General features: G+C 42.2%; 1 protein-coding gene and 1 long non-coding RNA gene across 5 annotated transcripts in view; one reads left to right on the top strand and one right to left on the bottom strand.

Annotated features, from left to right (window-relative positions):
* The window catches only part of LOC119461860 (uncharacterized), a 465,401-nt gene that overhangs the window by 11,145 nt on the left and 441,243 nt on the right, over positions 1–13,013 (bottom strand). The window lies entirely within an intron of this gene.
* LOC125945519 (uncharacterized) overlaps positions 1–13,013 on the top strand; it is a 47,730-nt gene that overhangs the window by 15,303 nt on the left and 19,414 nt on the right. The window contains exon 3 of the long non-coding RNA XR_007466965.1: positions 10,441–10,779. This is a non-coding gene — a long non-coding RNA (uncharacterized LOC125945519). The remainder of the gene's footprint in view (positions 1–10,440; positions 10,780–13,013) is intronic.

The following is a 13,013-nucleotide window of genomic DNA, read 5'->3' as shown; positions in this document are numbered from 1 at the left end:
TCGCATATTTACGCGCCGCGCACGCCCTAATGCCGGAGGTCATGCACGTGCCAGTTTCCATAGGCCTAGGCCTCAGCAGTGAAACGAACGAATACTAATCCGCTTGATTGCTATCTTTCACGCCTCGACAAACGTCAGACGATCGCCTTCGTCTTCGTGACATCACTGCGTCGACGTCGTGCATCCGTACGAACTGCTTTTTGCATTTCGGCACAGCTTGTGAATGATGTAGTGCACAAACAGAAAGCAGTGCGTAAACACGAGATTACACGTTGCACAGGATGAAAATTACGTACGGATTTATTTTCTAGCACTTCATTAACCGCTTAACGAAAGCTTTGTTTCACATAGATACCGACGTGTGCGTTGGATCTGCATCTTTGTTCATTGTGTGTATGTGTGCAATTTCGGTATCAAAAACGTCCATTTTTGCGAGCTTTTCATTCGCATTTCAAGAGAAGAATATTGCGCTAAGGCTACTCTACCAACGAATTCATATTTACTGAAATGGACTGTATTAGCACCTCAGCATAAGAGCAAACTTGTTGGGGCGTACCAAGCACGAAGCAATCACGCACACGCATCGACACGAGTGCCACTGTGTATGTAAGTGCTCGCGCGCGATCTCGGCCACAAATATTCGTCCGAAACTTTTTTGCGCTACCAGTGGGCGCTGATGACACTGGTATGATTCATTTTTGTGTCACATGAAAGCGAGAAGCTTTTTGATGCATCTTAACTGCATTGTCGCATCTTAACATCATTGTCGCATCCAAACTTGGCAGCTAAGTATCTGAGGGGTCTTCGAATGTTATCGTCGTTCCATGTAGAATAGCGCAAGAGCACCTATCTCGACACTATCAGAGACAACACTTTTTTACGCAGACCGACATTTCGTTACAGTTGACCTGGAATAAAAAAATTCAAAAAAGGAAATAACTTAGCCTGCCAAGTTTTGGATTCCACAAAAGAAATGGAGGACGCTTTAGCTTCGCCTTTAAGAGTGGAACGCGGTAACATTCAAAGATCCCTGACTGCTTCTCACGCTTCCCGGCAACTGCAGCTTATGTAACCGTAATGTTAACCGGGAATCGTTGGCAGCGAACGCTATGCACGAAGGCGAGCTTTCTGGTAGAAACGGGGCCTCGTGAGTGGGCGGATCCAGGAAGCAGTGCACAGCCGCGCCAAAAAATTACATCATTTTCAGGTTCCTGTTATCGCTTCGCACTTTGATGTTTCAGTCTGAGGAGGTTTAACATAAAAGGCATGCGCTGTCGGTGTTGTGTTTCATGACATTTGTTCGTGGGAATAAATTTGTCAAGAATGTAACACAAGGTATGAGCAACTTTAGTGGTAGGATGGTGCGGCATATAACCCGCATATATCGCATGTCATATAGCAAGGCATGGCATATACATATACCTAAATATATACCCAAATTTTCCCTCACGGAAACTCCGCCCACGCCGACACAGGATTTTCTGCGACACGGGACCCTTAAGGCGGTGGTCCCACTCCGGCGGCACGAGCCCCCCCGTTTTAAGTACTTTTGGAGTAACCGTGGCGGCTCTTTTACTTAGGATATAAAGTTGGGGTATATACCATAAAAATCCTAATTATTGTAGATTCCAACTATATATAAGAAAATTGATTATTGTGATTTAGAAATAAATGTTCAAGAACAAGCATGAGATACATGGTTTTTGCGAACTGTGTCTCAGTTGTGACCATATATAGAAGAAACTGACGCACTTACTGCATTACGGCTTTCTCTGTAGCTCTAGGACATATTTATCTAGTTCCTAGACGTAGCAAATTAATTTTTAATTTTTACTTTTTGGATAATTTGCTTTTGAAAATTGCCAAATATCGCCATCTTCTGTTGTAAACAGCTCGGCAGCTACATGCTCAAGGAAGCTAAGTTTTGGATAAAGTAGAGTTGAAGGAATTTCCATTTAGGACGGAAAATTTCATTCATGTAAGTTTATTACGATTAGAAACCAAAATTTTTAAACGACGCCACTGCTCGCTTGCGATGATAATTTATTGTCATCCCACACAAAAATATTTGTGTATTTTACATGTGATGAGGCAATTTAGTTACAGTAATATATGATATTACATTTATTTCTTTCGTGCATGAAAGCGTTTTAATCATTAGCTACTTTTAACTATTTCCCTACCATGGGGAAAATAGGCGTTTTTTATATGTTACGGCAGATGTTTCTTTCTGAAGAAACTACTGCACTGGATATTTAATGTAATACATAAACAGAAAGCAAAATGAATGCACTTTTCACGCATAGAAGTTTTATTAAAGAAATGTATGTTATAAAAAGTTATAAATGATTAAAATCAAGATTGTACGATAAAATGGAACAAAGTTTGTAAAGACACGCTTGGTATCTACTAAGAAAAAGATGTTACGAAAATTATGACATATATAAAATGTATTGCCGTCTATTAGGCACTATCTCCGAAAAAATCAAAATTTTTAATAGAACAGGTATTCCGCTACAAAAATTTAACTGCAAGCACTACAATTAGGAGTGGCGCACTGCGGCCACCCATGTTCCGGGCTGGTTTGCGTCGTCGTCGCTTTCAGACTCAAAGTCTGAAAAAAGCCGCATAGGCAGCGGAATCGCGATATTTGCGATCTCCCGAAGCGCGCTCGCCGGACAATTTTGCGTTCTGCTTTGACGATCGCGAAACTTCGGAGCGCGTTTAAAAATCATCGCTTCGCAGGAAAAGCGAACTGCACAGAAAACAAAAATATAGTTTCTCCTCTTTCACGTCCGATGGCGCAGTGTGTCCGTGAGCGGCGCGGAAGGTCTCGAAAACGGCGTTTCAAATCATCGATAGCGGGCGGCCATTTTTTCGTTCTCTTTTGACGATCGCGACACTTCGGAGCGCGTTTAAAAATCACCGCCTCGCGGGAAAAATGCGAACTGGTTAGAAAACAAAAATATAGTTTCTCCTCTTTCACGTCCGACAGCGCACTATGTCCTAGAGCGGCGCGGAAGGTCTCGAAAGCGGCGTTTCAAACCATCGATAGAGGGCTAACCATGCCCAATGGGCGCACTTCGGAAAGAGTTAAAAACATTCTTTTGGCGAGTACCCCAGCTCCGTCACGCGAAAAATGTAACGCCTTGTATCTGTACAAAAATGCGTAATTAGCGAAACATTCATTCGTTATAATAGTGTAAATGTAGACGATTGGTAGCATTATAAGCGATTAGGAACGATTTAAACTAATGAAAAAAATTGTTCAGAAAGAATACCCATAGGACTCTATAGAAAATGCATGGGGAAGCTTATAAAAGTGGTGGGTCAACTTGAAATTTGGGGGTACACCAACTTGAAATTAGGGGTAGTCCCACTTAATTTAGGAGCGGGCCAACTTGAAATTTTGGAAGTGGGTCATCTTAAATTTTGGGTGGGCCAACTAGAAATTTGGAGGTAGGCAACTAACTTTGCAAGTGGGCCAACTTGGGCCAACTGCCCAAAAGGAGTGAAATAAGCTCTCCCTACACGCGCCGGTGAATTTTCGCGCGTCGCGTACTTCCGCGTGCCACTACTAGATTTTATTTATATTTATTGTATTTAATAATACTGTCAGTCCATGAAGGGTAATTACAGGAGTGGAAGATACGAACACATACAAAAAATGTCACAGTTTCACCCTACGGGCGAAGCAATGAATGCGATAGCAACACAGCAATGTCATACGAAGTAAGGTGAGCGGCTTTGGTAGCAATATGAATTGTAGCAAACATGAGCTGATTAAGTAAGCAGGTGTGCTGCGGCGTAAGTAGACCGACATGAAGAGAGACTCGATGACCACGAGAAGGCGCGTGTGAAACGGTGGTGTTGATGAGAAGCGCTTCCTGTGGGCAGCGCGTGCGAAGGGACACACCTGTAGCGCTGCACTGCCGATCCGGGCAGCATTGCATGTGTAGCGTGCATTGGAAAATGTGGCCCGACTATTACTAACTGAATGAACAAGCGTGGTGTGAGCGCGCACAAACAAACATGAATAGATCATACTGAATGACTGCAGACAACAACTGTCAAAACGCTGGCAGCAAGCGCATACACCGCAGCGGGCGAAGGTACGTGCGGTCTATCACTTCAACGGAAACTGAGCACCGAATGCACACCGCATGAAAGTCAGAGCCGTGTGGAGATAAGAGACGGTGCGAGCGAGCGACGAGCACGGTTGTTGGCAGAGTAAAAGTTAAAGTGAATATTTGATTTATTACAATATCTTGCTAATTATCTTGAAACTAATTACATTACACCCCATATTGCAAGTTATGAATTGTAGCCGGTGATCTTTAAGGTCTTATCTACTTTGATATAATGACACTAAGCTGAGCAGCACCAAGTTGACATTTATTTGATACACGTAGCATGCTCTAGCACTACAACTAACATACTTGGCACGAATTCTGACGATGACACCAGTTTCGAGATATGTGTTCCCAAAATTTGTGAGGAAATGGATTGGTGTTCCAGTGACCTTGCAGGTTCAATGCATAGAAAGTTGCTTTGTTGAAAAAGTAAAGAAAATGAGATACAGTGCGAAAGGACAAGGACTGATAGAGACGACGAACACTGCACTGACTTCCAACAATATTTTATTGCTGATCATGTGTATATATACAGGAGGGGGCATGCGCAGAAAAAAGAAAGGCGGTCACAAAAAAGGGTTCTCCAACAGCAAGTCATTGGTACTTAGTATATTATTATTATTATTTGGTTTGAGTACATATAAGACAAGCACATGAAGGAAATAGGGAGGGAGCAAGCTGACAACTGCCACCGAGAGGGGCACAACGCCTGCCTACTCTTTCAGGGGGAGGGAATAGAGGAATTTAAAACAAGAGGAAAAAAAAGGGGAGATAAAGAAATGACGGAGACACAGACAGAACAAAACAAAATACAAATAATGTCTATAAACGGGAGGCCAAGTCAGTGTCTTTAAGAAAACTTAGTATATGGTCATGTGAAAAAAACTCATTACTAATTAACACAATCTGTTTAGATAAAGGACTTCACTAGCTGTCAGCGCGATAGAGGGGGCACTGACACACACACTACCCAGTTTCCTAATGAAACCACCTTCTATTATCTATCGCGTCAGCTGTGTCTCACTAAAACCTCTGTATCTTCAAAGAGGGGCTCGCAGCCTACGCAGTCGCAATCTCGGCAATGGATGCCCAAGTGGCCTTGAAGAGTGTTTTGCACATTATTGTGGTGCTCCCTTAGGCGATCATTTAAGCACCTGCCGGTCTGTCCAATATATTTACTGCCGCTAAGCAGGAGAATCTGGTAAACCGCATTAGTTGCGCATGTAACAAAATGTTTTTCAGAGCAACAACTTTGATGTGATTTAGGCGCATTGAGACGTCTACAGAGCCCTGCCAGCTTTTCCGGGGCTGAGAAAACTACATTGATTCCTGCACGCTGCCCAATCTTTTTTAGCCTATGGGAGACATCGTGAACATACGGGAGCACTGCAACCCGGCGCTTTCCCACCGGCTGGCTCCGTGACTGAGCAGCTCATCACGTTTGATGCGCTTAAGAAGCTGTTCTGCAATGGCTGAAATTACAGCCATAGGGTATCCAGCACAAGAAAGGCGACCAACCTGTGCGGCAAAACTATGTTGCATGCCGTGCGGACATGATTTATTGAGGCTATTAACAAAGCATAAATTTACAATACCTCGTTTAACGAGCTTTGAGTGAGCCGAATTAAAGGGAAAGAGTGACTTTTTATTCCTAGGTTCAAAAAACCAGCACACATGTTTGTTAGAAAGGCTCATTCTGAGATCTAGCCTTTCTAACTGAGCCTTTCTAACAAACATGTGTGGTGGTTTTTTGAACCTAGGAATAAAAAGTCACTCTTGCCCTTTAATTCGGCACACTCAAAGCTCATTAAACGAGGTATTATAAATTTATGCTTAGTCAATAGCCTCAGTAAATCATGTCGGGTTGCAGTGCTCCCGTATGTTCACGATGTCTCCCATAGGCTAAAAAAGATTGGGCAGCGTGCAGGAATCAATGTAGTTTTCTCAGCCCCGGCAAAGCTGGCAGGGCTCTGTAGACGTGTCAATGCGCCTAAATCACATCAGGGTTGTTGCTCTATCATGCACAAAAACGTTTTGTTACATGCGCAACTAATGTGGTTTACCAGATTCCCCTGTTTTGCTGCATTAAATATATTGGACAGACCGGCAGGCGCTTAAATGATTGCCTAAGGGAGCACCACAATAACGTGCATAACACTGTTCAAGGCCACTTGGGCATCCGTTGCCGAGATTGCGACTGCATAGGCTGTGAGCCCCTGTTTGATGATATGGAGGTTTTAGCGAGACACAGCTCACGCGAGATATAATAGAAGCCGATTTCATTAGGAAACTGGGTAGTGTGTGTGTGTGTCAGTACCCCCTCTATCACACTGACAGCTAGTGAAGTCTTCTATCTGAACAGATAGTGTTAGTAATATGTTATGCCCCCTTTATCGAGCTGACACCTAGTGAAGTCCTTTACCTATACAGATTGTGTTAGTAATGAGTTTTTTTCACGTGACCATATAGTGCTAAGTACCAATGACTTGCTGTTGGAGAATCCTTTTTTGTGACCACCTTTCTTTTTTCTGCGCATGCCCCCTCCTGCATATAAACACATGATGTGGCAACGACAATAAAATATTGTTGGAAGTCAGCGCAGTGTTTGTCGTCTCTATCAGTCCTTGTCCTTTCGCGCTGTAGTTTTTTACCATGAATTACCAACTAGCCCAAGCAACCACCCTCGTGAAAAAGTAAGTTGAATAACAGTGCATTTTTACAGCAAGCTTGACTGCGCTTATCTCAAAACTGGTGCTAGTTTCAAAATTAGTTGTAAGTGGATGTGCCTTAATAGTAAAACGAATGGCTTCAATATATGTATTGCAATATGAGTGCTAAAGTAATTATTTGAAAACAAAAAAAAATTGAAATTGAGAAAATTGATTTGAAATTTCATAACAAATTCCAAATCGTTGTGAGCGTCTCGAAGCAAATACATGGGGTGTCTCATCCTACATGGCTGTCGAAAATTGATCATTTGAAAATCGTCAACATACTATCAAGCATTTCATAGCTTCTACATCTTCTAGAGGGGCTTCAAGTTTCTTCGTTTCAAACAGAACAGCTGCTATAATTAAACCAATGCAAATTCCAGCGTTTCTGAATGAAGTAAATGCAATTGTAATTGGTTACCTTTTTTTCTGTAACGTGTACAAGTCTGCTGCAGGCCCCTCGCATGAGGCTCGCATGGCTCTCTTCGCTAACATCCATGTAAAAACATCGCGAAAAACAGCTCCTTCATCTTAGGCTGTCAATCCTGTCTTCAACAGTTTAGATGATTTCAAACTGAGGTATGTTGCAAAAAAAAAAAGATTTCTTTTACATCCACATAAGAGGGTTTCACCAGAACCGAAACATTGAGGCAGTTGGCAACTTGTCAGATTTGCGTACCAAGAAGGGGTAATCAATCAGAAGACGCCTAAGGTGACTTTGAAAAAATGATGCGAAGTTTCGTTGCCATGTCCACCTCAAACGGTCTACTACACACCCATATGTATTCGGTCTTGCTGTCTCAACTGATGATGGAAATTCAAGAAAGAGTATTTTTGTTTCTTGTGAGAGAGGTGAATGTTGCACGTGAAGCATATGAATATTGTGCATGATCTATAGTTGGGCTGTTTCCACCTTTGCCACATTTCTTTTGCAAGTGGCCAGTGCCCCATGTCATCCTGATGTCCACAGTTGAAACTGGCTTTGTAATCCTCCTCCTCTTCGCCACTAGGATTCTTTTCAAAGGCAATGACTGCTTGCCGTTCGACTTTGGTGCAGTGTCGTTTTCTTGCTTTAGCATGCCTTCATGAAACAAACCTCTGAAATACTCAAACGGAGACTTCGCGCCCTCAATCTCGGGTAGAGATCCCTGCCAATGCAGCATTTCACGTCGCTCGGTGTAGGATGTCTTTCGTCAGGTTCATGCCATCTTTTCTATTGCTTGGAGGCAGGCATTCAGGGCAATTGCGTCTTGCTCGTCCTGGTTGCTCATGTCCATTATTTGAGACGTGGTACCTTGAAATCGCCATGCGCAGTCCTCGTCATATTTGTGACTTGGACAGCTGTTATGACTCTCTCCTTCTTATGGGAGACGTTTCTTTTGCCCACTTGATCCATACAAACATGTATTCATTACATTAAATAAGCACGACACACTGCAATTAGTACAATTTCTCTTCACCAAGCCATGCACCCGCTCTCAAAAACTGGAGGACACTTAAGCCCCGCCTTTAAGAGTAGAACGCGATAGCATTATCGGGACCCGTTCGCATCGCATCGTTCACATACGGCAAGTAGACTTCATTCACTGCAACACTGAACGTGGGAAAGCCAGCTTACAAAGACCAAGCTTACACCGATCCCCTAAAAGTCGGCTTCACTATTAAACTGAAATGCATTGCTAGAAAGACGTTTTTCCAGGGGCCAAAGTGCATGCGTGCGTGTGTGCATGTGTGGCTCATGTCATATCCTGTTCAGATAAGAGATTGCAGCCATTTCTTTTTTTTTTTTATTTGTTGCTGTCTGCTACGGCTGTTTTGTTGTTGCCATAAATTGCCATAAAACACACCAGCATCAGACGGGCATGCACTAAATGTTGCATTGCAGTAGCATAACCAATGAAATTGAGGTTTCAAAGCACTGCCTGGGTCACTACAACAGATCTTCACCGTCTGGTTATGAATGAATGAATGCTTTATTTCAGCTTCTTGTACAAGGCAAGTACAATAAACTGGGGTCGACGAGAAAAAAGCAGTCCACACGACCGCTTGAAAGGCCTCGCCAACCTTGCAACTCGGCAGTGGTGACAATAATACAATGTGGTCAGTAACTACAACAAAAACAGAAGCAAGTAGCATAATATGTGAATATGTTTGGCATAATAGCCATAATACAATCTCAAAACAAGGAAACGGATTTTAATATACACAAAACTTTCTAATGCAATGAATGCTGCTTTCTAATGCTCCTGCGCACAAGGTCGCGGGAACGAATCTTGGCCATGGCGGCCGCATTTCGATGGACGCGAAATCCAAAAACGCTCGTGTGCTTGCATTGTAGTGCACGTTAAAGAACCCCAGGTGGTCAAAATTAATCCGGAGCCCTCCACTACGGCGTGCCTCATAATCAGAACTGGTTTCGGCATGTAAATACCCAGAAATAAGAAGAAGAAATGGTACACAATGTATGCACTGATAGGACTCCTTGTTCCAAGCAGTATGGAAGTATATATTTTAACATTCGGAATGCGTAGTTTGTCCTGCATCGAGGTACGATAAAAGTATGTTGTGTGTGCATTTCCTGTGATGTATAATGCGGCAAAAGTTTCACAATACAATGCAAAAATGGGTCATTTTGATCAATAGTGTTTATACAGACATGCAAACCTATACGCAGAGATATTATGTGCAGGCACAATATTATACAGTAGACGTATGGGACCGGTTGGGGCAATATGTGGAATGTTTGCGATGGCTCTAAGCATTTTCTTTTGGAGAACTGAAATCTTTTGAATGTTACTATTTGTTGTTGTTGCCCAAACTAGCAGATACGATTGAAAGAAAGCATAATAAGCATTCCATTTCGCATTAACAGGGAGAATGCCTCTATGTAGGAAAAAATGCTGACAAACCTAGACAGATTCAAAGAAAGTTTTACTATGTGGGCATCCCATCACATTGCAGGCATAAATATTGCACCGAGAGATGTAAATTCATCTACGTATGCAATTGTTTTTCATTCAAAAAAGGCTGTGGTGGGTCCAGCACATTTTTTCCTCTAGGACAGAAATTCATGGCCTTTGTTTTTGCAACATTAATTTTTAACGAATTTACTGCGGACCATTCTGCTAAGGACTTCAAGACGCTGTTAGCCATTTAAATTAGTTGCCAGACATCATATATGGCAAAAAAACAATGTACTGTCGTCTGGTTATACAGGGTGTTTCAGCCAACTTAGGCCAAGTATTACAAAAAAACATAGGTGCTAGCTACGCATGTCCAATTTTCGCAGTATTGTTCTGAGCCATATGGAGCACGTCATATTTTTTCCAATCTGCCAAGCTCGGTAATTAGCAAAGATTGCTTAATTAATGTTTTCAAATTCTAAGTTTAGCGAAAAATATTCAACGCAAAAGTTGTAGCACTTGTTCAGAAACGTCGAATTATTTTATCTGTGCTAAGATAACTGCCCTGTTTAATGTTGTTCTAGCCTTTCTTTAAAGTGCACAAAATTTTTAAAATACCCCGTGACTGCTCACTTTTTGAGCAGCGGTCGTAGGAGCTGGACGACTAATAAGAATCTGTTCTCTCCGCTACAGACTGGTGCTGTCGAGCAAGTGGTTCCTGCCGTGCAGCATTCATCCGTGCGCAGCTACGCCCGTGCCTGCACGTGCCACCCTGCTGAGCCTTCTCCTGTGCCCAACTGCACCTGCGCTACATGGCTACCGGAAGATTGTCATCGCCTTCGCTATCGTCGCCTTGTGCGACCTTTAACGCTCTGTTGCTCGCACATGCTGCTATTCTACCCTTGGACACCACTACACCTGCGGTAGCTGCATCAGAGGTTATATAATGGAGCTACCAACGCACCTGGACACTTTTTGAGCAGCGGTCGTAGGAACTGGACGACTGCTAAGAATCTGTTCTCTCCGCTACAGGTTGGTCCTCAAACTATTTTCTTCGTCCATGTTACGTACTCACCTGTGGCTGCTGCTCATAAGTGTTGCCTTGTGGTTTTGCTTGCATTGCAATATGCCTACTAATACTGAACTTGCTAAGAAAATTGAGCACCTTGAGTCCCTCCTTCATGCTAAACTGGATAACCTTGTTGATGATCTTGTGTCTAAAATTTCCACAATGCTAGAAGATCAGGGTCTTGGTAACCTTGGCTCACTTGTGGACAGTGTGCGTTACATGAGTGACCAGTATGATTCAGTGCGCACATCGGTCGATGAACTGGTCAATTCAAACAAAGCATTCAGGGCCGAAAATGAACAGCTGGCTAAGATGATTGCAGATATGGAGCAATACAGCAGACTGAATAATGTCGAAATCAAAGGTGCTCCTTGTACACAATGCGAAGATTGCGCAGGTATATTGAAAACCATTGGAGAAGTAACTGAATGCCCTGTTTCATCGACAGACATCGACGCAGTTCACCATGTGGCAGCAGAACAGCTTAAAAAAGCTTTATTGCATGCTTTTGTTCACACGAAAAGAAAAATTAATTCCTTCGCAAAGCGCGTAAAGCGCATCTGCATACGTCCCAGATCGGGATGTCTGAAAGCAATGATAGTTCTATTTTTGTCAACGAACATCTTACTATGACCAACAAGAAACTGTTTAGCAAAGCGCTTGCTCTAAAGAAGGAAAATAAATGGTGGGTCCTCTGGACTGAGAATTGTCATATCAAGGCCCGTAAGTCTGATGACAGCAGAATCTTTTGGATAAATGCGGAATCTGATCTTAGCGTATTCACGTGACACTGATGTCTCCAAAATTATCTTTCCTATTTCATAATGTTTGTTTCATATCATCATGGCATTGCTTTCATCTGAGGAAACAAAAGCATTGCTAGCTAATTCTGCCTGTTCGTTACTGCACATCAATGCGTGTAGTTTGTGCAAAAACCATGACAGCATTATTGCATTTACTGAATCGCTATGTCATTCCTTTGCATTTCTGTGTTTTACTGAAACGTGGCTAGGCTCTTGTGATGGCAATCTGTATGGTTTTCGCTCATACAATTCAGAATATTGTCACCGTGAGTCTGGCCGCTATGGCGGCTCGGTTATATTTATATCGTCGGAAATTAGGTACAAGCGCAGGTTTGACTTGTCTTTAAATGTTTTGAACTGTGAATCCATGTGGATTGAGGCTAACTTTTCCCCTTCCAGCAATCTGATCTGAACAATTTGATCATTGCATGCATTTACCGTTCCCCATCTTCATCTATCCCGGATTTTCTACATCATATCGCGGCAGTACTCAATATAATCTCTGCTGAAAACAAGAAAGGTGTACTGGTTGGTGATATCAACATTAATTTATTGGATACTGTAAGCAACAGCACAATAGCATACAGTGATTGCTTTCTTGGTTTTGGGCTTGAGTCATTCATTTCATCCCCTACTCGATTTTCACCCAATGGAACTGGTACTCTTCTTGACCAAGTTTTAAGCAAGATCACACCAACGCCACACACAGGTGTAATTGATGTGCTAATCACTGATCATCTTCCCGTATTTGAAACTTTCGCCGCTCAACTACCTCGCAATAACACATGCCATTTTACTTCTAGCTTACATCAGGATAACTTTATCAATACAATTCACGGCACTGACTGGACTTCCATTAGCAACTTCCGTGATCCTGAAAAAGCACTAGAGAATTTCTGCTCCTTGTTTCTTAAAGCTGTGTATGCAAACACTAAAACTGTCAAATGCAAGAAAATATTTACTTTCCCCATAATCCATGGCTAACCCAAGGATTTGTTAACTAGCATGCGAAAGAAAGATAATCTCTACAGGAAAAAAAAAAAAACAGCCATTCAACGTGGGTCTAAAACTTAGGTATAAAAAATATAGCAATATGTTGAATAACCTAAAAAAATCAAGACGACCTTATTTGTAAGACAAAAAATAACCCCCCAACAAAATGCAAACTTTTCAATGACTTTTTAAATAGACAACAGGTTAGGAGAATAATTGATAAAATAAATTATAAACAACAAATCTATACTGAGGCATCCGGCATTGCTAACTACTTTAGTGATTACTTCCATGAGATATCCAATAATAGGTGCGTAGCTTCTTCATATCCTCTTACCCGTTGTAAACATTCATTTTTTCTCTTTCCTGTCACCCCTGATGAAGTGTGTTCTACAATTCTA

Source organism: Dermacentor silvarum, chromosome 1 (genome assembly GCF_013339745.2).
Source record: "Dermacentor silvarum isolate Dsil-2018 chromosome 1, BIME_Dsil_1.4, whole genome shotgun sequence".
NCBI lineage: Eukaryota > Metazoa > Arthropoda > Arachnida > Ixodida > Ixodidae > Dermacentor > Dermacentor silvarum.
This window is presented reverse-complemented; position numbering and strand designations above follow the sequence as displayed.